The sequence below is a fragment of the Girardinichthys multiradiatus genome, chromosome 4 (assembly GCF_021462225.1).
Source record: "Girardinichthys multiradiatus isolate DD_20200921_A chromosome 4, DD_fGirMul_XY1, whole genome shotgun sequence".
Taxonomy (NCBI): Eukaryota; Metazoa; Chordata; class Actinopteri; order Cyprinodontiformes; family Goodeidae; genus Girardinichthys; species Girardinichthys multiradiatus.
In genome coordinates this window covers 44,548,039-44,573,301 of record NC_061797.1, presented here as the reverse complement: position 1 = coordinate 44,573,301, position 25,263 = coordinate 44,548,039, and the positions used below count along the sequence as shown (strand labels likewise).

General features: G+C 39.1%; 2 long non-coding RNA genes across 2 annotated transcripts; one reads left to right on the top strand and one right to left on the bottom strand.

Moving 5' to 3' along the window:
• Positions 1–529: 529 nt before the first annotated feature.
• LOC124867355 lies at positions 530–24,195 on the bottom strand. The gene is made up of 3 exons (XR_007038026.1): positions 24,026–24,195; positions 6,042–6,197; positions 530–2,412 (listed from the first exon to the last, which is right to left on the bottom strand). It is a non-coding gene; the product is annotated as an uncharacterized LOC124867355 (long non-coding RNA).
• On the top strand, positions 3,187–5,606 carry LOC124867357. Its single transcript, XR_007038027.1, has 4 exons — positions 3,187–3,388; positions 3,765–3,861; positions 4,418–4,561; positions 4,667–5,606. It is a non-coding gene; the product is annotated as an uncharacterized LOC124867357 (long non-coding RNA).
• Positions 24,196–25,263: the final 1,068 nt, after the last annotated feature.

Genomic DNA, 25,263 nt, shown 5'->3' with positions numbered 1-25,263 from the left:
TGTTTAGAGTTAATTCGTTGATTCAGATGATTAGGTTCGTAGCTCGTTTAGAGACACTTTTAATAATATGCTAATTTTGTGAGATAGGAATTTTGGGTTTTCATGAGCTGTATGCCAAAATCATCTGTATTAAGACAATAAAAGACCTGAAATATTTCAGTTAGTGTGCAATGAATCTAAAATATATGAATGTTAAATTTTCATCATGACATTATGGAAAATAATGAACTTTATCACAATATGCTAATTTTTTGAGAAGGACCTGTATTAGTATAAATTTCCTCATGGTAAATTTTGAGTAATGACAGTGAGAAAATGCTAGTTGTTTGTTACAGGTGCAGTGGAAAGCCTTTCATGTACAGAAAAGCAGTGCAGGTGGAAGGCAGGGGCAGGAAAGAATCTTGAATCCAAACGTTTAAGCCAGATAAACTTCAGACACCACAGGGCAGAGCAGCAGTATAACGTGAACTTCCGGGCTGCAGTGACACAAACACTCCCACTGTTAACAGCATCCAGGATCAATGGCCCTCTGCTAGTCCTGATGGGTTTGACACAGGACATTTTGTTTCTACCAGCACATCTGAGTTAAGATGTGCTGTTAGAAACAAAATGTCCTGTGTCAAACCCATCCTTCACTCACTGGGTAGCTTACCCAGAAATGCAGCAATATCAAATTGGTAGATGGAAAGCTGCTGCTGCAGAAAACTGGAAGCAGAGGCTATAACATGCAGCTTGCAGCTTACAATGTTTTGCACAGATCTAAAGACTGTCACTTGTTATATGGACACCTAGTGAGCATGTTTCATTTACGGTGCAATATGATGTAAAATTTGTAAAGGATCAAGTAAAGTGCTTAAGAGGGTTTAACTTTTCATGTTTCTTGCCTTGACTTGTAAAGGAATATGCAGCAAGACGTTTTTAGCTGAATTAGAGATACTTGAAGATAATTGGCAAGCTTTAATGCACATTTGCTCATGTGACAACTGTAACTGGGACAGCCAGACATTAACATCCTGGCAGTGTTCGGTCTCTGTCCTGTGAATGAAAGGAGACATTTCATATGAAATATGATGAATAACACTATAAGTTACATAATTTAAACATATGGTAATTAATGACAAACTGATAACTGTTGTTACTTCTGTATTTTTGTAATCTTACAAGACAATAATTTAAAGAATGCGCAATTGACCTTTTGAGAAAAATTTTTGTTTCCATTTTAGTCTGTCACATTGTGGTTGAATAAAAGAAAGTATTCATTGTTCAGTTGTTTGCACTATATCTCATAACCTTTTCTTGTATAAAAATCTGAATGTAGAACAGGAGATAAAAAAGGGAGACCTGAATATTATTTACTCTACATATTTGTACATCAAATTTCCACCATAAAATTATTTCATTAACACTACGCAATTAATTTGATGTTCAGGGGATCAATCTTGATATCTGAGTCCATGCTTGTTTATGACATATAAAGTTATTCTGTATCACGAATGAGATCCTCTCTTAAATTAACTAGAGCAGCACATATCCTCAGAATCTTGTCTATTTTACAAGCCATGCTTATAGGACCAGTTTGTTATAGTATTTTGAAGACTTTAAAACATCTGATTGCTCAATCAACACGGATTTTTACATTTGCTATTTGATCCTCAGTTAGCTGTCCAAGTTTTTTGTGAAAGAAGTTACTAATCAAACTTTCTCTCAAAGAGCAAGTATTTTATTGTAAAACCTGTATCTGCCATGACTTCCTCACCAAGTTTCAGTTATGTTAATATTCCCGAGTCGATTGCGATAAACTACATCGACCGGCATATGCCACAGAGACAAACACGATTAGTCCACATTGAGCCCAGATTTCTGGGTTTATGTAAATTGCTCTCACTGCACTCTGTAATGTATGTTGTATTCGGAAGGTTATGCTGCAGGCATAGTTGCCTGAATAGTTTCTCTTGGCATTCAAGGGATAAATGGTCAGAAATTAATCCTCCAGTCAATCTGGTTCTCTGATCTTGCTACCCATGCTTTGTGATAGATAACACTAGCGGCTTAGGTCACCTATTACATGGTTACTCTTTGATTTCATAAGTGTCATTGCAACTTGATCTCGTATAGGCATTGCAAAGTTGTTGTCATTTCCTTCCAGTGTCTACACAGGACTGTTAAATGTTTCTAAGGCTATACCTGTGAACGGCAAAGCGTCTGCTTCATTTTGACAAACGGAATATGCAACTTCATAGTTTAAAGTCATCTTATCCTGCACATATTTTCTGTGAGACGTGTTGCAGTAGTTATGATCTTGTTGTTAAGGGTCCTCCCACTGTGTCTGAACCAAGTGCAGTTGTCACTCAGGAGATTGTGTGGAGATGCTGGCCTGGTCTGGAACGACTGAAGGTGAATACACAGCGCAGTCTGAATAACACAGAAATGTGATCAAATGTACACTCATGTAAACTCTGTTGGCATAGCAGAAACTGTAAAACGTCACTTAGCTTGTTACATTTTATTAGAGTGTTGTGATTTTTATTATGAATATAATGAATATATATATATATATATATATATATACATATATATATTTCTGTAAGACCGTATAGTAGGAGTCTGTCAGCTAACAGAACGCATGCTACTTCCGCTGTCCGGTTTTAAACCTCAAAGTACCCAAAGCCAGTGTTAATGACAAATTTGATTACTCTGTGCTGTACACAATGACACCAACACATCTTTTGAAGAGGTACAGTGTTAAACGTTTTGTTGCAATGCGGAATGCCCACATAAACCGTTCTGTATGAGACTGCTTCTAATAGTCCAACTGTTCTTTCTCCATCAGAAAGTTCCATGTCCTATCTGTTTCTTGAAATTTACATCACACTTTGTAGAGATCCATGCTAGCATGTGTGAAGAAAGGTAATTTGTATGCTCAACATTTATATTTATTTTGAATGTATATGTAAGTTGAATACTTGTTTTATTTTTCTATTTATACCAACACATGCTATTGTAGAGAAAAAGAAAATCTAAAGATGGCTGAGACACCTGCAGTGAGAGAACAATGGAGAGGAGCAGGTAAATGCTGTGTTGCCTGAATATATAAAAATCTTCATCTTACACAGATCCTAATTCTACACAGCTTTTGTGGTCAACATTTGTAGCTATTTATTGATTCTAAGTTTTGTTTGGCAGCATTGATGATGTATTGGATGCCATGTGTGGAAGAGCTGACGTAGAGAAACAGTTCAGCATCCAAATCTCCAGAACAAACATTCTGGAGAGAGGCCTAGTGCAGTGGCAGCGTCAAAAAAAAATTCACCCACTGCTGCTCTGAAAGTGACATTCTTTCGGGAGGCAGGAGTGGACACAGGTGCTCTCCGGAAATAATTTCTCACAGGTAAAACAAAAGGACAACATTTTTAATAAGTCCACAGATCTGTCTCTATGAATACTGCCTTTTGTTCAGATATAAGGTTAGCTCAGCCAAATCATGACTAAATGTTACATTTGTATTAATAATATGTCCAACTTATTAATGTAATAAAGTTATCACAAAAAAAAAAAAAAAAATTGGAAGAAAAAACCCTATAAAATGATCTGAATGGCTTAAATAAATTTTGGTCAAACAATCCAGCGTTATGTTATTGGTTAGGTTTTCAATTAAAGTAATATGGTCTAAAGTAAATGGGTAGTAGTAATGTCACACAATAATATATGAGTTGATATTGGAAACACTAGACCAACAAAGTTATTGTGTTTGTACATGTCAATAGAAATGATGATAGGAATTGAGACCCGTTTCTTTGAGGGGCCAAAGCACCAGAGGAGCCCACGATACTCTCTGACTGACTTTGACAGCGGCCTGTACAAGTGAGTTTATTTTTATGGAAGTCAAAACAGTTTCTTTTTGTAATATGTCTTTAAAAACATTTATCCTTAATTTGTGGAAATAGGACTGTTGGAGAGATTTATGCAGTAAGTTTGGCACAAGGTAGCCTGGCCCCTGCCATTTTCAGCCCATGGGCTTATAGTTACCTTTGTAGTGGCCAGATAAACCTGGCAACTCTCAATCCTGATGCAGTTGCAGATGTCCAGTTGCAAAGGTTAAATGACCAGGTATGACCTCTGTATAAAGGAAAAGCAGTTTTTTTTTTTATCATGCGTCCTTTGTAAAATATTTTCATATGTTTAAATGGGAAAAAAACATTTTCTTACTGTTAATGAAACTTTTATTGTCAGGTTGAAATGTCAACTGAATCAATTGAAGGCCTTTCTGACAAAATTATAAATAGTGGATGTACTGGAGCTATCTCAGTGAAAAACAAGGATTCCATTGTTCCGTATGCTAGGACTGATTTTTGCCTGTACACTAAAATTCACTTAAAAGTATTTTTTGTAGCAATTGTTTTCCTGTCTACCATTGTAGTGCCATTGTACTCCATGCAGTGCTGAGGCTGCAGCCTATGTTGGAACTGAGACAAGGCCTGCAGCTCTATGACCTTCTTTCCCTAATCAGGCAGTACCTAGATATCTGCAAGCCCGTTTGTTGCTGTTGAAGATGTAAATGTCGGTAAGACAGGACCAGTTAGAATTATTATTATGTGAAGAAATTCCCAACTGCTATAACATTTCATAACAGTGACAAGACACATATGTTGCTTTTATGTCATCATAGGTTATTGCAGTTTATCATGGCATCCATTCTTCCTCAATTGAGTGACAAATGGACTTCCAGACATCAGATGGTGCTGGAGATGATCAACTTTATTCAGGACTTTCTTTATGAAGCTGAAGGTAGATAGTTCTTTATGTCTTGCAGATCAAATTTTTGAAAACTCAGTAAAATGTGAATGTTTATTTTGTAACATTTGGGGCTTTGAAAGTATTCCGTCCCAGTTATAATTATGCTGTTTTTGAGCATGTTATTTTCTACCTGAAAAATGTTTAAGAATGGTAATCATTATTATGGACCAGAGTGGTTTGTATTTTAAGACAGTTGTCAGTTTTTTGGAATGCGATGCTGTAATGACAATCAGCACTCATACAAGAACATGCATACAAATGATTGGTTCTCTAAAGCCATTGTTATAAATGAAAACATTGAGAAAGTCCAAATCATTGTAAAATTTGAAGTTTTGATCAGCTGTTTTTCTGTGGCTGAGTAAATTTGTCTACTTCACTCTTTTAATTGAAAGAACTGCATTGTATGTAGTAAGGAGTTAAATTGTCACATAACACTTGTTTTTATAGCTGAAGACCAGGGGCATGTAGATAACCTAGATGGGCTACATTCCATCACACCTGCAAGGTTTCTCCAGTGGATCACAGGCCAAGGTCACATCCCACTTCTTCCCTCAGAGAAGAAGGATTTTGCTTTAACAGTCAAGTTTAACCTTGACTGTAGTGCAGACTTTGGCCATCATAGTGTGTCCTACCCTATTGTGTCAGCATGTTCCAATAGTATTGCAATACCTGTAAAATATATGAGGCCTTATGACCAATTCAAAAAGGTTCTGATTGAAGCTTTTCATCTGGGCCAACAGTCTAACATGGTGTAACTGACCTTCAACTGTTTTTCTAGGTTGAACAACAACCTACGGTTAAAACATGTTTATCACCAGTTGCTACAGTTTTACTTATAGCCTGGTTAGTGAAACACATTTCTTAGTAATACAGTGTTCCAATACCAATATTTTGTAAGAGAAATTAGTCAACATTATTATGAACATTATGAACATTATTGTTTAATAGCAGTACTGTTGAACATTTCATACAAACATGTTGAGGTTAAGAATGTAATTTTGCAACAAGATTTCATAAAAGTAATTTGTTTACACCTCATCTAGATGTGTAGCTAATTGGCGTTATGTTACAACCGAGCATTCTTAGCTGTGTAGCTTCACTGCTGTCAGTAACAATAAACATTTAAAACAAGTTCAGTGTTCACTTTGTGAAAAATATTTGTGTTAAACTGGGTTTTGAAACAAAATGTTTGCATCTAGGGTATGTGATTTAGCACGTAGTCCAATATAGCCAAATAAATGTCTCACCCGTAGGAATCTGATAGTCTTGTAACATCAGTAGTGTCCCTCAGGCCTGTCATGTCCTACTCAGAGAGCGGACATTCAATGGGCAGGAGAATCACTCCATGACTTCTCCCTTCTTGCTCTGGCAGCATCGAAATGAAGATCTACATCCTCAGTTTCCTAAATTTATAAATAAGAGATCAGTTTAGAAATCAGGGAACATCATGTAATATAACAATTTATAAATAAATGTATAAATTATTTCGAAGATTAAGAAGACTAATGTGAACAGAACGGATACCATCCTGATGCCAGTATCGATATAGTATCAGCTCTTTTGTATTTTTTTAATGCGACATAAGCTGTTCTGCTTTTAAACCGATCATTTGTAGCTCAAATTAGCCCTATAACTTTCATTAAAGCAACCCTGTGTAACTTTTAGCCACCAAGGGGCGCTTGACCTGTAACTTACAGGTTTAGCCCCCTGAAGGTGACTAGCAACACTGCACCGCTGCAAAATGAAACTCTCTCCCTGTGTTTCGGAATCTGATAGCAGACCACTTTGGACCAGCATATTGAGAAGTCATGGACTTACATGTAAAGACAAGGCCACATAACCCTAACCCTAACCCTAACCCTCACCCATCTATATTAAATCCTACAGCAGAGAACGAAAGATATGTCTGATCAGGTAAGTGTCATATCTGTTTTGTTGCCTAACAACTTTCAGCTCAGCTCTTGTGTTTAAGGGAAGCTCAGACTGCTGTAAGTGCTGTGACAGATCTGATCCTCTCAAATTACATGGGAGAGTTTATGAGAAGAGCAGCCCACATGGAGCATCAATACGTGTCAAATGCTGTATATGGACCAGAGAAATCATATTATATATCTCAAATTAAGCTAATACTTGGGTCAAAAGTTATGCAGCGTTGCTTTAATTCGATACTGATGATTGGAAACCCCATAATGTCAGTATGTATAAATGAGATATAATAATTTTGCTACAAAATCATCTTTACATTTTCTTGTACCAAATTTTCGTCAGTAATGTAATACAACATGAAAAATGTTACTTACAAGCTTTATCATGACAATACATTTCAGGGATTTCTATACAATGTTTTACACATGTTTTAGACAGACTGTGTTTTAAATATATTAATTAAATGAAACAACTGTAATAATCAGTACAAGTAAAATATAATTAGTACCTCTGTCAGGTCTGGAGCATCAACAGGATTCCAGAGGAGCCCCATCATCCACAGTTGTGAGGAGCGATTCTGCTCTGTTCTCAGAGGGTGATCCCACCCCACTCAGAAGACATCAAGATCCCTCTGCAGACGTGGGAGAAACATGCTGGGCACAGAACAGATGGATGCTGTCAGAGGGATCTAGAACACGATCATCCTCAAGGCTGTGAAGAATCTCGTAGTGCACATTAGAAACAGTCACCCAAACATCTCGCCATAGACGTTCTATTCTGTTAAAAGAAAAATGTGAACTTTCACTTGAACTTGTGTTTAAAAAAATAAATATATATGGAACATGAAACAAAGGCCTACAGTGCACACTACAGCCCAATATAGGACAATTTATTGGACAACTGGAAGTGAAACTTCAAGCTACTGCTATTCCTAGATTAAATGGATATAAAGATGCCACTCTGGTCACAAACTAGGACATGATCCAGTTGTAGGAATGGGTTGGTTAAACTGGTTTGAAATACTTACATACCACCAAACCAATATACCTTTAGGTGTCACATTGAACACCGCAGATCCTCTCCAAAGTGACACTGAATGGTTAAAAAACGGTCAATCAACTAGGGCTGTGTTAAAGGAAATCAATTTTCCAATTCTGAATCGTTTCTCATATTAATTCCTGAAGATTTATTCTTAAATCTTAAAATTGCATTTTCCACTGCCCGTGTTAGGTGTTTTATGTGGTCTCTTTGTTTAGACCTGATGTTTTTCACATTTGGTTATAAGCAGTAAGAGTGCAGAGAGTTGGGAAGAGGGTGCAGACTTTTGCTCCATGTTTTGTGTTTTTTTTTTTTTATTGGACCTGTCTTGAGATCTCTCGATTGAGTACATAAAGAAAACACCTTTGATTGTGTACACTCTTTCCAGACAGGAAACTGCCCATTCCACAGCCTCTAATGGTGAACATGCATCGAGCTATACCAACGTTTTCCACTCCTTGATCACCTCTAACTCTAAAAAGAAAGTATCACACATGAAGAAAGCAACAGCTTGTAAAATAAAAATGTTCTATTTATTTCTTTCTAAATAAAAAACAAGACATCCTAACTTCTAACATATTTATGTATTATAAAAATACAACACCAAAAAATCCAAGACATTGTCTTTTAAACAAATGAAATTGCTTTATTATAATTGTATTACTAAACAAGACTTTAAATAACCATTTTGGCATGATGAAGGTTTGATGTTAAAACATGTTTTAGCACGTATTTTAATTTTTATGTGACCATGCCATTATAGTAAAGGCACTTTACTCATGACCAGTATACCACTTATAAACTGTGAAATGAAAAACCCTGAACCTTCTTACAAGCAGTTTATTCACAAATGACCGAGGAAGAAGAAACACAATTAACCACACTTAGTCTTAGCTTAAAGGAAAGCCATACTTCTGCACTGCCTCCAAGAAAGCAAGTGCAGTGGATGTTTTATTATTGGTCGCAGCACCTAGGTACATGATCTGAAGAAAAGAATATCACACATAGGAAATTGAATATGTTTCAAACCTGTAACAAGAAGTAGAATCATGTCTGTCATTATGAATGGAACATGATCCCATTAACTAGTAATCATACCTTTCGTGAGAAGCCATCAATCCCTCCAAAAATAACAAGGCCATATCTGTTGGGGTGAGGGCACACTAATTCAGTTTGTTTTACTACTTGTTTATATATTTCTTGGCTGCTGCAAAACAGGAGTGTTAAAAATGTGCTGGGGAACCTTTGGGAGTAATAATAATAATAAAATAATAAAAATAATTTTTAATTTTTAATATATCATACCGAGCCAAAATATATGACCTACCTGATGAGCTTATGATTTGTATCAATATTGTGAAGGAAATTCTTGCAGTAGGCATTCCACAGTGTATGACCTTTGGTTTACCTCACTCCAGTGAACATCTGTGTTAGAGGAGGAAGCTGTAAAAGCCATTATCAGAAGTTTAATGGTTAAGGACATTTGTTACGGTGATGCCTCGGGGAGAGTAGATGGTTGTTCCTATGTAACCTTCTCACCTCTGAACCCGAGAAGGGTCTAGGGTCGTAAAACACAGACTATTTGAAGTTGAGATAACACTGTCATGTTGTGGTATAAATACTGTGTGTAAATGTTGTTCGGGGTTGTTTCACTGACTAACCTCAATGTCAGGGTCTTCAAATGCTGAATGCCTTTGAATAAAACTTATAAAGACAAAGTCCGGATTTTCTCTTGTTATGAGTCAACTTCTACCCACTTTGATAAGAAAATTCCACAACAATTTTGGCGTCACAAACAGGATCTAACGTGCCAGAGGAAACCGCAGGATTGGACACGGGAGCCTGGCCAGCCTGAGAGTTGTTCTCAGTCCACTTCCATATTACGGGAGGGGAGTACGGGTGCCCGCCTGTGGCTTCTGGCCGATTGGATCTGAACTATTTGTCTTCAAATATATCTGGGTGAGAAGTTGCTCTGTATGATATAATGTATATTATTATTTTTATTACACATTAACCATCATCTCCTAACTAATTAATTAGGTTCCAGAGTTGCGAGAGGGAGGACATCAGCTGTGGGCCCGGTTACCCTGCAAAGGAATGGCAGGGAGGTTCTCATTGGTAACAATGGGATAAAGCAGAACACAGGGTTTTGCGTGTGGTTTTTAGCAATTTTCTACACCTCATAAAGGAGAAAAGCCAGACGGCAGACGTGCCACTGTACGGGTAAAAAAAACATGGTTCCGGAACCTTGAGGCATCAGGGGTGTCTCCTTCTTCAGACACTGATTTATAAAATAATGAAAGGAAAAAGTGGAGATGATTGTGTTAAATGTGCTTTAATTTGGAAGATAACATTGTTTTTTTTACAGTGGGGAAGTTTAAGTGTAAATAAGTTAAAAAAAAAAAGGTTAAAACTTTCCTGAAGGAAGTTTCGTTTGTCTTAAATATTGCGATCAGTCGGAAAAGAAGGTAAAAGTGAAAAGGGACATTAGAGAGTCCTGAAGCCCGTAAGCCATAGATTTTGGGTCCATAAAATTATAATATTTAATTAAAGGTAGACCAATTACCTATTAAAATAGATCTAAGCCAATAATGAGTTCCAGTCATTTGGTGGCTTTGAAATGCAATAATACTCAAAATTTCTACTCTGGGGAACACAGATTGGGGTTGAAGAGTTTTGTTTTGGAACCAAGGTTAGGATTTTTATAACAGAATCAAGACAAGTAAAATCCTTCATTTTAGGAAAAGAAAAGAAATAAATGCCCTCTTAACAGTAAGAAGATGGTCGGCTCAAACTCCAGTCGCCTTGTTTAATTTATTAGGGTTTAAAGATTAAAGGAATACATATGAGTACAAAGGTACACAAGGTGATTTCAGATTACTAAGAGATAAAATATTGGAACATTTATCAGCATTTGGATTGTAAAAGAGGGGTTCTAGTAATAAGTTCTCCCCAACTCTCAAAATGTAAATAGCCCAAATTAAAGAAAATGATGTTTGTTCTTTTTTAAACACTATGTGGGAAAAAGTCCAGTTTGGAGACAAGCTTCTTTTCTTAATTTCTGATTAAGTCAAACACTGCAGTTTTGTTTACTTTGGGTATACCATAAAATGTCAACGCCAACTTTTCTAATTTCCCCTCGGGGATCAATAAAGTATCTTTAAATTTGAATTGAATTAAATTAAAAATACTTCTTTGCATTTAACTTGAAATTCTGCAATGCAGCTGCGATCAAATTGAGCCAAACAAAAAAGTGAACTATAACAATAACTCTCAGGATTGTAGTTATTATTATTACAGAGTTACAGTACAAAGAATTAGCAAAAGGTTTCAGCTTCTGTAAATTTGGATTCATTAAATAGAAAACTGTTGCTGTGCTTCTAAATACTTTGAGATTTTTTGGACTATGTGCACTCATTTTTAAAAAATAGGATCCTGAAGATTGTCATAACAAAATTGATCAATTATAGCATTAAAAGATATGGTTGAGAAAACATATTCTGAAAAGAGATTGTTAAAAATTTCTTTGAATTCTTGAAGCTTCAAATTTGGCCATTTGTTTATCTTTGATGTTTGTGTTTGTTTTGTTGGAATGGATGTTTGGTTATATGTTGCATGAAACAATAATCCATGTTCAGAATAATGTTTCTAAATCCCAGATTGATTAAACTTTGAGTTTTCAGGAGAGTTAAGAAGCAGCTTGTTTTTGTGGTAGGTGCATGTTAACAGTTTTGTAGTTTAAAGTTCACTAAGATGGGTTGGAATGAAGAAACTGTGGGTCCCGCCCATAGGCTGCCAATCAGAGGTTAGTTCTGCCTGACTCCGCCCACCTACCAGGTTGGTTCACGCCTTTGCTGTCATGGTAACGCTCAGCACCTCCCTTCCTGAGTTTTAACACTGTTTAAGAGACAATAGAATCAAAATGCTTGTAGTGATTGTCGCCTTGAAAACGTGTTTTTTGTATAATAATTAAGGATGTAGCATGACTTTTAGATTTATGTGTTTTACTATTAAAAGGTTAATGAAATAGTTTAAACTAGTTTGAAGAATTAGTTTTGCATGCAGAATCATTGGTGATTTATTAGATTGAAAGTTTCCCTGGTACCATTAAGCTAGCTGACAGTTCAAGATATGCAAAAGTAAGGAATATATTTTTGATAAAGAATCTGAGTCATGACTTTATACTTGGTCGGAATTATTTATTAGATTAGAATTTGTAGGGTTTATGCATCTGAATTATATAAGATGTCCATTAATCTAATACTCATCTTTGTACAAGACAAATCAGGATGATATGTGACTAATTTCTAAGTGAGACATTGATGAACTGAATAACTAAAGTTTGTGTTTTGTTGTTAATGGAACTGAATTGCAGTTAACACATCTGGATTTTTTTTTATGTTGCTTTCGTTAAATTCATAGTGACACATAGTTATGTCAGAATTCATTTATTTGGTTCTATGTAATGTGATCTTGCTTACTAAAACATTTTTGTTCAACCTTTTTGCTGAATTGTTGCATGGGTTGAACCCTGCGCCAGGAGAGGGGAATGTCGGAATAAAGTAACATGGGGTTCCAAAAGTTTTAGCACTCATGGAAAAAAAAGGGTAGCTCATACCTCCAGTGAGGACTTAGTGACAATGCGAAAGAGACTTACTTTGTTTATATAAATGGTGCATAGCTCCCTAAGACCACATTCTGAAAACCTCTCTGAAATTATGGTGTTGATTCTTTTGTGAAATTTTACATCTCCACCGATTAGACTATTTTTGAAATTCTCTTTGGGTTTTCTGAAACTATGGAAATAATTACCTGTAATCAGGCCTTCCACAAACATCATATGTCACATTTTGTATATTCAGAATATTTAGCTGATGGTCACTGCTAGTATATCAGGTGAAGTCAGAACATTAATTCTCTTTGGTTTTGTTGGATGTTTTGATGAAGTTCATGTAGTTAAGCACTTAGGGTTGAGAATGGGACTTTGAATTGAAAATTAGCCAAGCGTTGTGAAGGCCCTGTTCTCACTTATATGAGATTGAGACAAAGGACACAGGCAAATCTCAGTCCTTTTGAAGTGCTGTGTGGCAGTTCTCCTAATTTGGACATGGGGATATTGCCAAGATAATTTTCTTCCGCATCTTTGTGTGAAGATAGGATGTTGTTTTATTGTCAAAACCTGTCCACTGTGTTTTCTCAAGTTTCACAGATGGTGAAGGCTGCATTACCAGAAACAACCACTTCCACCCTCCAGTCCTTTATTCCTGGCAACTGGATTCTGGTCAGAGAATTTAGGAGAAAACAGGAGAGACAGCAGACTTTTTTGTTTTTTTTGTTTTTTAAGTTGTGTTTATAATTTGTTTTCTTTGGAAAAAGCTGTTTGCTTTCAGTACCAGAAGAAAGGACATTCCACTTCAAGGTCACAATGCAGCTATATGGAAGATGGTCTGTTCTGATGCTAATGATTGGTATTGCAAGTATTTTTATGACTCTTGTGTTCCTTTTGGGAAAGGTACAGCAAAGACAATGTGTGGTTAATCTGACTAATAATACTCATCAGCTGATTCGAAGAGATTCATCACTTTTCTGACTACACTGATCATACTGATAATGTTTGGTGGCAACTGATGCATCAAAACTGTGAGGAATTATAGTGTAAGGGAAAACAGAAATGTTAGTAGATTTTCTAGTGAGATTAATTTAACGTGTGCGTCTACAGGAACTCTTTATAGAATTCGGGGTAATAGAAATCCGATTATGGATTCAGATATTTGTATTACACAGGAGGAAAGTACACCTTATTTCCTTGGGTAGACAGTAGGTTGTGAAGCTATTATATGTGTTTTATGTGCTTTAATCAACAGACATAAATTTGCGTCATGTCCTATCAGAACTGATCCTTATACTATTTCAGAATCTTTGGCTCCAGATCCCTTTGTGTTAACTCTTAATCTTACAGCCTTACCGGATGGCGGTTAGTTGTATGGCCAGTCCGGTAATTTAACCATGGTTTTTGTTACTTTTCCTTTATGTGATGGGTACTCATGTCCTCAGAACATGGGTTGGATGTGTGGAAATAGATCATATCTGTATCTGCCTGCTACTTGGTCTGGAGTATGTTATCTAGCTCATTTACTACCTACAGTCTCAACTTATACTTCAATCAGCCTAAGCTATTAGAACGATGAGTTTGCAAACTAGAATGGCTTTGGATTATCTGTTAGCTGAGAGGGGTGATGGTTTTGAATAATTTTCCTTTAGTTGTAATTATCTTGTAATCAGAAGAAGGGAGTGTGATGGATATTCTCTCAGTAGGCATTCCACAGTGTATGACCTTTGGTTTACCTCACTCCAGTGCACATCTGTGTTAGAGGAGGAAGCTGTAAAAGCCATTATCAGAAGTTTAATGGTTAAGGACATTTGTTACGGTGATGCCTCGGGGAGAGTAAATGGTTGTTCCTAGGTAACCTTCTCACTTCTGAACCCGAGAAGGGTCTAGGGTCGTAAAACACAGACTATTTGAAGTTGAGATAACACTGTCATGTTCTGGTATAAATACTGTGTGTAAATGTTGTTCGGGGTTGTTTCACTGACTAACCTCAATGTCAGGGTCTTCAAATGCTGAATGCCTTTGAATAAAACTTATAAAGACAAAGTCCAGATTTTCTCTTGTTATGAGTCAACTTCTACCCACTTTGATAAGAAAATTCCACAACAATATGCACCAAGTGCAGCGGACCCTGGACAGTAGTCCTTCTTGCAACACACCGCATCCTTGTCAGTCTTGAGTGTACACCAATGCAAAGTCTACACGATGCATAGATGAAGAAACCCTGTTCCACTGGACATAGTGACCCATGGCCTGCAGTATTCCTTTCATCATTCTGCACCCGACATGTGGTGTCCTGGCCTTCACAGTCCTCACTAAATTGTCTAGTTGGTCATCGATTAAGGTACTGTAGTACTGCATTCAGGAAAGGCCATATTCATGCATGCGCCACTTCACTGTCCTCTCAGAAGTTTTGCAATGCATGACACTGGTAGGAACATTTCAACCAGGCTTTGTAGTTGCTGAGGAGGAACAGCATATTATGGCCTTTCCATTTCTCCTTTTTAACACTGGCAGCTGAGAAAGACTCGTATTAGAGCTGTCCTCTATATTAACAAGCACTTACAGCTATGTCAATGCATTTACAACATCTTGTGGCATCTCAACTTAGCTAGACAATGACCTAAACATGACCATCTCCTGGTTGAACACAAATTGCAATTAGCCCACATCCAGTGGAAGTGTGACCTGGGAAATTTTATGCCCCTTTTCCACTGGCTCGATTTGGCCACGGCTTTGTACGTTGTGTGTTGCATTTCCATAGACCCGCTTTCGCTCCGCTGAAGGGGACACCTCCTTGAGGCGCGGCTTTAAAGCATCATGTGTCGTGCTACATAACCGTAAAGGAAACACGTGGCGGCGGTATTGGAGCACTACCGTTCTTCGCCAACCGCCAATGAAAGAACACCGAAACGCGTTACAAAAACAAGAAGAAGGAGCTATGGAAGACGTGGGGCCTGTGCTGTTTCTATTTGTGAGCTTAATTGGGGTTCTTCTTCAATTCCAAGAAGATATAAAGCGAAGATATAAACTCGCTTGAATGCACGTTTGAAAATGGCGGGGTCGTTTTTTTTACAATGGTCGACTCTTACAGCCGGCCGCGCCCACTGTCAATCAGTGAACAGCCGTTTGTTCACATCATGTACAGTACCGACTCGGCCACGCTTAGCCCTGCTAAGAAGGAGGTACCAAGAAAGTAGATACTGGTACAGAAATAACAGTAATTGAAATGCTTGCAAAGCGAGCCAAGTGAAGCCGAGTCGGGCCAAATCGAGCCAGTGGAAAAGGGGCATTAGTCAGCAGTCTGTGAACAAGGTGCGTTCTCTTTCATAGCATTCGTTTCGTGTCTCACATTGGGAACGCCCTCAGCTCCACAATGGTTCTGGCTCTCCAGAGCTCCACAATGTTTCAGAGTCTCCCGAGCTCCACCACCAACTTTCTTGTAGCCGACCTCCTGACCAGCGTCTCCTAGGGTCCACTACGGTCCGCGGTGGTCCTCGAGACTGTCTGCTTTGAAGATGCATGCCTGCATCTGCCACCTTCAGCCTGCTGTGACTTGTCTTTTGTTTAATTAGCAATCTGGTTACTCACCACGCCATGCTGCTGCCTGCCTGTCTGCATTCTGGCGTCCACTCCGAACACCACAGCCTAACAGAGCGTCCATATGATTAAAAATAGGATGAATCTTACATTGATTAAATGTTCCTACTTATTTATCTTTCTTACAGTGTAATTATTCTGATTGAGGCTAAACATATCTTCTTTAGATTGTCTAGAATTTCAATATTGTGAGACTGACATGTTTATTGAAATGACAGCATATATATTATCAATATGTAATACCGACACAATATGCTTGTATGGGTTACGTTTTTTTTGGTATGGACCATTTATTGCAAAGATATTAACAAAACTGACAACAGAAAATTAAGTTCGTCATAGGAGCCTGGGATGGAACAAGGTAACCAGAGGAAGAAAAAAATAAATGCTCATCTGATTAAGAAATATATATTTAACTTAAATTACAACAAACAAATAATTAGACAGACACCAGATAAGTGTGTCAAGACAAGATTACATTAGACAAGTATCCAGTCATTCAATCAAAATGGTTCAGTTTGTGGTTATCCAACCTAAATATGAAAGTTCAGTTATTGTCCATGTTCTTTTAGTTAAGTTCCTATTGGGGGAAAAAAAAACAGGACTCTCACAGTGTCCAAGGTCCCGCATCAAAAGGGAAAAATAAATAATCCTACCAGCTCACCACTCTAGAAGAGGATCAGGGAGTCCAAAAAAACCTGACCTATAAACAAGGTCAAAATACATGCAATTAGCATCTGGAAAAAATACATTAGGTTACCGGTAACATCTCTAAATTGCATTCTGTACATACAGAAATTACAATAATAATTCAGAATTTAAAACGATTCAAAATTAATTCATTGATCATTGTATTCGAAATAAGCTGTGCAGCTACATTCAATTAATTCAACAAAATACAGGCAGTAGCATAAAGCTAAAAGAAACCATGCATGCCGTAAGCGTTTCACTGACATTGCTACTAACATTAGCAGCATTAATATTTAAACAGTGTCAAAACATTTGCATGATTCCATAGAAATGCAGCCAAATTGTTAAACATTTGCCACAAACAAATATACGGTCATAATTTATGACCATAACTAACTTTATGAACATAAATGTCTAAAAATAGCTGTGTTCTGGACTTCTGTTCGCGAATGCGGAAGTGAAGCCATAACACAACCGGCATTAAAAATGAACTTCAGCAGAAAAGTTGACGACTTTACCCAACCGGTCTGAACAATCATATTGTAAAGTAACTTACCAATGAGTATGGGAAGATTTACATAAGGTGTTAATCAGATTTCATGTTGAATCAGTCATTTGTTTATTCCAGCCATGCACAGCCAACAGCAAGGAGGACGTTACATCAGAACGGGGCGTACTCTGAGAGCGTTTCCCTTTATAACGGCGCCCCTGATGGCTGAACGGGCACTCAATTTAAGTAACATAGATTACAGTGGGTCCTCCCCTGATCACATGTACGTTCCTGTACATGATTCAGACTGTTAGGAATGTGGCTGGCTGACACTGCCAGGGAGGATTCTTCGTCATCATCGTAGTGCGTGGTTGTAGAGAATGCTTCACTCAATCCCTGGAAAAGTAGTTGGATACTTTTCAGGATGGGATGTCCCAGTCTACTATATTGAAATCTATTTGGTGGTCGTCTGATTCGTATTGACGTTCTCATTTGCTGTTGTGGTTCTGAGGTTGATACATTTGTGTCATGAAAAATATCAGAAATATCAGGGTCTGCAGCACTTGAGGTGGGGTTGGGATCAGAACCAGTTTCAGATCCATTGATTTTAGTGGGGACTAGCACCATTGAAGGCTCCAAGTCATCTTTGTATTCAGTACCTGCTGTTTCTTCTGCGGGTTGCGCCGAAGTCACCTCCGGCTGGCCCCTGGTATTTGGTTCAGGCTGTTGGCTCAGGCTGTGTTGGCTCAGCAGCCGGTTCCAGACGTGGTTTGGAAATGTGCAGTGAAGTGGTGAACCGAATAGGTTCTGCACCGAGTGGATTGTGCCAATCGGACAACAGGATATCTTCATCCGACAATGGTTCTTCTTCAGGAAAGCTTGGAGATGAGGTATAGTTGACTTGTTTTTTCGTAGGTGGTTGCTTGATGTGGGATGTGGCAGGTAAGTATCCACACGGCAAAAGCAAGTCACGGTGGAGAGTTCTCAGAGGTTTGTCTGCGTGCTCGGGTCTTACAGTGTACACGGGTAAATTCCCAGCCCTCTTGACAACCACGTAAACATCGCGCTCCCACTTGTCAGCAATTTTGTGTTTTTCCCTTATCCTAACGTTTCGAACCAGCACACGATCTCCAACTTCCAAGTCTGAAACAATTACATTTCGGTCAAAGCGAGCTTTATTCATCAACATTGTCTTCTCAGCATTTTCGGTAGCCAATTGGTAGCTTTTCTCTAGATGTGATCGTAAGTTTCGAACATACTCAGAGTGAGTTTGACTGGGTTTATCCACAAGTAGGCCAAATACTAGATCGATAGGAAGCCTTGGTTGTCGCCCAAACATCAACTCGTAAGGTGCAAATCCAGTAGTGTCATCTGTCATCTGATCTTTTGAATACCTATCAGTGCACAGAGCTCTTTTATTGTTCTGGATTCAAAATACGGTCCTTGGTCACTGTGGAGTTTTTGAGGTATGCCATAATGTACAAAACAATTTTCCCACAGGCATTTTGCCACAGTTTTGGCTTTCTGGTTTGGGGTTGGTACTGCAACAGCATATTTGGTGAAGTGATCTGTAATGACAAGGATGTCTTTGGTTTTACTTTTATCAGGCTCTAATGTTAAGAAATCCATACAGACAAGTTCCAGGGGGTATGATGTTTTAATGTTCACCATAGGTGCAGCTTTCTCTTGTGGTGCTTTGCGCTTTACACATCTTTTGCACATTTTTATCTTGGTATGAACATCACTAGCCATCCTTGGCCAATAAAATCTATTTCGAACAAGATCCAGAGTGCGTTCAATGCCTATATGGCCCATTTGATCATGCAACCTAAACAGCATATCAGCTCTGCTTTCCTGTGGCAGCACAAGTTGGTGTTGCAACTGGCTTCCAAGCTGCCTTCTTCTCACGACGATGTTATCACGGAGTTCCATACGATTTATGTCTCGCAAGAGAAGTGGCAGCTCAGGGAGTTCTTCTCTCAGAGAGGGAGATGGTGATTCTCCAGTCTCCAGTTGTGTTATTATGTGCCTAAGCACAGGGTCATCTCGTTGTTGTTCAGCAATTTCAGTTGGTGTCAGTTGAGAGATAACAGATGAGGCAACCTGTGCATCAGTAGAGAAGCTGTCTGGGATGCTGGCAACTGACATGGACAATGACCGGACAAGAGCGTGATCTGCCAGTTTATTGGGTGCACTATAAATGAGCTGTCGGGCACACACCGCTTGTACTGTCTGTTGATCAATGGATATGACATTAGCCTCTTCAATATGTTGCTGTGTGAACCGAAGGATTCTTTCCTTTTCCTTCTGTGACATTGGGTCAGTTAAAAGTTAACCATGGGGTCTGCGTGAAAGGCCATCTGCATCAACATTTTGTTTACCAGCCCGGTAAATTATTTTAAAGCAGAAGGTGGAGAGAGCTGATAGCCATCTATAACTTGTAGCATCAAGTTTAGCTGAGGTGAGAAGGTAAGTGAGATGATTGCTATCAGTCACTACTGTGAAGTTTGTTCCATATAAGTAGTCATGGAACTTCTTTGTCACAGCCCATTTCAAAGCCAAAAATTCTAGTTTATGGGCTGGGTAACATGACTCACTCTTGGATAATCCTCTACTGGCATAGGCAATTACTCTGTTTTGTCCCTCCTGCTCTTGATACAACACGGCACCCAGGCCACTGGAACTAGCATCGGTGTGCAGGAGGTAGGGCTTCTGTGGATCAGCGAAGGCAAGAACAGGAGCAGAGGTAAGTTTTTCTTTAATGTTCTTAAAGGCTTCATCACAGGCCGGTGTCCTACGATCCCTGAATGGACTGTTTGGATGAAAATATTGTTCTGACTTCACCGAGGATTTTACACGCCTTTGAGATGGCGGGTATCCAGCTGTTAAGTCATGGAGGGGATTTACTATGACAGAATAGCCCTGTACAAAGCGTCGATAATACCCAGCAAATCCAAGAAATGATCTGAGTTCCTTTAAGTTCTTTGGAACTGGCCATGTCTTCAAAGCTTCAATTTTGGCTGGATCTGTTTCAACACCATCTTTTGACACTACATGGCCTAGGTATTGTACGGAGGTCTGAAAGAAAGTGCACTTTTCTACTGAGAGTCCAAACTCCTTAAGGCGATGTAGAACTCTTATGAGTCTCTCCTCATGTTGCTCCAATGTTGGTGCAAATACAATCAAATCATCGATGAATACTAACACCTCTTTCAGATTCATCTCCCCGACACATTTCTCCATCAACCGTTGAAATGCAGATGGGGCATTAGTGACTCCTTGCGGCATACGATTAAACTCCCAAAAGCCAAGTGGACACACAAAGGCAGTTTTACACTTATCACTCTCCTCCATCTCAATCTGGTAATATCCAGACTTTAAATCCAGCACTGAGAACCATTTAGATCCAGAGAGTGTGGTGAAAGTGTCCTCGAGCTTTGGGAGGGCATACGCATCCTTGATCGTCTGCAAGTTGAGCTTCCTGTAATCAATGCAGAGCCGGACGCTGCCATTCTTTTTCATTACAACCACAATAGGAGATGCAAAAGGTGAATCTGATTCTCTGATAACACCTGCATCAAACAGTTCTTGAAGATGTGTTCTAACAGCATCAAGATCTTGAGGATGGATGGGACGAGGTCTCTGCTTGAAAGGTGTTGGGTCTAGGAGCTTAATTTGGTGCTTTACTCGATCCGTTCTGCCAAAATCCAAGTCATGTTTGGCAAAAACCTCTGGAATGCTATTGAGTTTCTTAATTATCCTGTTCCTCCACTCCAGTGTGAGTGGTGAATCACCAAAATTATAGTCAAATTTAGGCTTTGTCGAGTTGGATGGTGTGAACTCTGCAACGGATTGTTTGGAACAAGAGACAGACTGGAAAGCACTTAGTTCAGCAATTGTAACTCGTGGTGGCAAAGTAACATTATGCTTAGATTCATTGCAGACTGAGACAGGTAACACTGGCTGGTGGCTTGAGAAGTCAACGAGACAGGATTTCACCACTATTCCTCCAGGCAAGTGGACGGAGGTGGGGTGTTCAACAATAACAGCCTTTTCTGCTTGTAACGAGTGGGAGACGGCGATGCCTTCCAAAATGACCGTCTGACCAGCAGGGATAGATTTTGGAGTCACACTGAGGATTTTTGCAATTCCATGGTGTCCTTCCTTTCTCATCCTGTGTCTATGTTCCAATATTTTCAGTATAGCACGATACCCATAAGGCACCGTTTGAAACTCTGGGCATTTTTCACTGAATAGTGAATAAACAATGTCCAAGGTGTTAGTTCCTATCAAAACCAAGGGTTGCCGAGTTTTGAAATCAGGCACAACCAATGCAAGTGTGGTAACATCTATTGGGATTCCCAAGAAGTCAGGGTGATGTTGAGGGCAATATAACCCAGATAAGGCACCATTTCTCCGGATGCCCCTTCCACTTCAAGAAGGTCATTCAGAGGCTGCATTTCAAGGTCTGATAGATGTGCCATATACACTGATTCAGGAATGGTAGTTACTTGGGATCCGCTGTCCAACAAACTTTTTATCGGCGTTCCTTGTATGATAACCAGGGCAGTGCATTTAGTTCCAACAAGCCCTTTAGGTAATGAGTCATATTGTTGTTGAGGTGTAAGCTTGGGACATTCCGATGCAGCAGCCTCCGCTAGCCCACCAGCAGAAACTGCACTTAGTTTAACTGTTTACTTTGACCGTTATTTTGCTCCCATTGCTCTTGTTTCTGCTGGAGCCGTGTTTTCTTCTGAAGAACAAGCGCTGGATTGGCTGGTTGGCTGCATGTTGGAGCAATATGCCCATCCTCTCCGCATTTAAAACAAAACCCCGGTCTGGGTCGTGTTGTCTGCGCTCTGCTGCTTCCTTGAAGTGGAAGTTTGTCGCGGTTAGCCAAGTTGGAGGGGCCGCGAGCTTTCTGCGCCAAAAGTGCAGACATCTGTTGCTGTAATTTTTTCATCTGCTGTTTCAATTCAGTGATAGCAGGAATGTCTGTATCCGCATGCCCACAGGAGCAGGCACTTTGAGCATGCACAGTAGCTCGCTGCTTAGAAGATCCAATATGTTTCTTCATTAAGCTTTCTTTGGCCACTTGTCTGTCCTCTTCTGTTCTCAGGATGAGCAGTAGTTCAGAGAATGAAGGAGGATTATTTTTTCTCTGCTCTAATTGTAGCTTACTGATTATGGTGTTATCCCAGCAGCCTCGGCAGAACTGTTTCAGTAAATGCTTGTCAATTTCAATGGAAGCCACGCCACCGCGTTTTACCACAGTGTTTAATGTAAAGAGCAGCCGTTGCAGATATCCAGAGGGCTTTTCCCCAGGATCCTGTAATGTAATTAAAAACTGTGCAAATAACTCATCACCATCCTGCACAGTCGAGTATGCAGAATCCAAAACTTGTAGATATTTAGCGGGTGATGTATCAGGTTGCAGCCCTTTTACAACATCTGCAGCAGGAGAATGAAGGCTTTCCAGAATCTTCCGGGTGATGTACAGTAAAGGTAGCTTATCATCAGCCATCAAAAGATCAATTTGTGACACAACCGGCATTAAAAATGAACTTCAGCAGAAGAGTTGACGACTTTACCCAACCGGTCTGAACAATCATATTGTAAAGTAACTTACCAATGAGTATGGGAAGATTTACATAAGGTGTTAATCAGATTTCGTGTTGAATCAGTCATTTGTTTATTCCAGCCATGCACAGCCAACAGGAAGGAGGACGTGACATCAGAACGGGCCGTACTCTGAGAGCGTTTCCCTTTATAATGGGGATGTGAGTAGTCAGTTACTCTGCTGTGAAACAAATAAGCAAATAGCACTGCCACAACCTGCCATGTATATGTCTATGTGTATTGAATGTTTATTCATTTAGGTTTAAAACAAACTGACTGACTGACTGACTGACAAATTAATAAAAAAACTCTGATTGCTGCATGTGTGCTACAGTCAGTTGCAGCTGGTGATGCAGGACCTGGGTGGTTGCCAAGTGAGATGAGGAAGACCATTCCTGTTCAGGACCAGAGATGGATTGGACATTCCCTCTTTCATGCTGGAAAAGTGCGCCCAGATTTGAAGATTTGAATGTGTATAATGTACTTTATTTAAATATGTCATTGAAATAAAAAAAATTAAGAACATTTCAGTTAATATGAGCCTTAAAAAATTTTAGTTTTTGACAAAGTAATGCTGTATTTTCAGTTAAGTTCACAGCTAATTTTTATTTGCACATTTCCACAAGATGCACTATAATCCTTTCTAAAACAACTTTCTTTTCGACTCTCCAATGTCCCTTTTCACTTTTTTACCTTCTTTTCCGACTGATCGCAATATTTAAGACAAACAAAACTTCCTTCAGGAAAGTTTTAACTTTTTTTTTTTTTATTCATTTATACTCAAACTTCCACACTGTAAAAAACCAAACTTATCTTCCAAATTAAAGCACATTTAACACAATCATCCCCACTTTGAAGTTTAGGAGATGATGGTTAATGTGTAATAAAAATAGGAAGAACAATAATATAGCACTCACACAGTTAATATTTTAACATATTTATGTCCCTTCAGCAATATGTATGGTCGACCTAGCTCAGTTTATGAGATCTCTTTATTATTTAACACTTAATTTCATTCCCTTCCGGCGGAATGTTACCAACCAAATTATCCAGTTCACTTTACGGCGCCTAGTCGTCTCTGATCTCCTTGCGGCGAGATCCTACCTAAATTTATCACTATTTCCTTGCGGCGAAATAACACCTTTCCAATGCAGTGTCCTTACGGCGACACACTACCAAACGACTTTTAAGTACTTTTCTTCTTTCATTTCTATAGCGCTTACTCTTATCTCACGTACTGTATTTTAAAACTGTCTCACCTCTGAGTTGACTTTCAGGTGACTCTGTCAGATCTCCCGGACCCGCCCGGCATCGAGCAAGACAATAATCCCCCGGCCAGATGCGAACGTCACACACCGGGACTTTCAGCCACCAGGCCTAGATGCGGCTGTGCGGCAGCGCTTAACTCGACGTCAGGCTGTCTCCGGAGATCCGCCAGTCACTGCAAAGAAAGATAAAATCAGTTTAGTTCTTATAATATCCGGCTCGAAGGACCAAATTAATGATAGGTATTATTTAATCAACTCAGAGGTAAGGAAAGACACAGAGTCAGTTTTACTTGCAAGGGTAGCTGTGCACTACAGACTACGAAGTATTAGCCTCCTCTCTCTTTATTTATATATGCTTGGTCACACACAGTTCAAACATCATTCAGAGTGGGTGTGTGTGTGTATGTGTGGGGTCAGAAAGGTTAGGGTTCATGTGTCTTGATTTTAGAGAAAGGAGTGAGGATTGGTGCCAGTCCCTAGATGTTGCTGATAATAGCATAACTCACCCTTCTCTCTTATCTCTTTGTCTATGACATGTGGGGGAAGAAAGCACTTAGAGCAGACACAAGTGATAAACAATAAGAAAAGTCATAAAAACCCTAACATGCATAAAACAAATCCAATGTTTTGTTTTCTCTGGTAGAGCAGCTGACAAACTGTTGAAACGTTGGAAGTGTAGCAGAGAGTGAAGCATGGTTAAAATCACCAGAAATTACCACAAAAGCATTGGGGTTTTGTGTCTGTAGCTTAGCAACAGCTGAGCTGATGGCATCACTTGCAGTGTCGGCAACAGCGGAAGGTGGAACGTAAACGGTTGCCAAAATAACACTGGTGAACTCTGAGTAAATAATATGGACAAAAACTTACTGCCAACAGTTCAATATCTGGACTGCAGAGACGACACTTTACAGTAACATGTCCTGGATTACACCATCTGTTGTTTAGAAGTACTGCCAGTCCACCTCCTTTACATTTGCCGCTCCTCTTTAAATCTCTGTCTGCTCGTATGGTGAAAAAGCCTGGCAGAGAGACGCTGGAGTCGGGGATATGATCCTGCAGCCATGTCTCAGTAAAACACATAATACTGCATGCCCGGTACTCTGGATGGGTCCTTTGTAGGGCTTGGAGTTCATCCAACTTGTTTCCCAACGATCTTACATTGCCCATCATAATCGACAGAAGAGATGGTTTGAACTTCCTCCTTCTCTCTCTTCTCTTAGCTCCTGCTC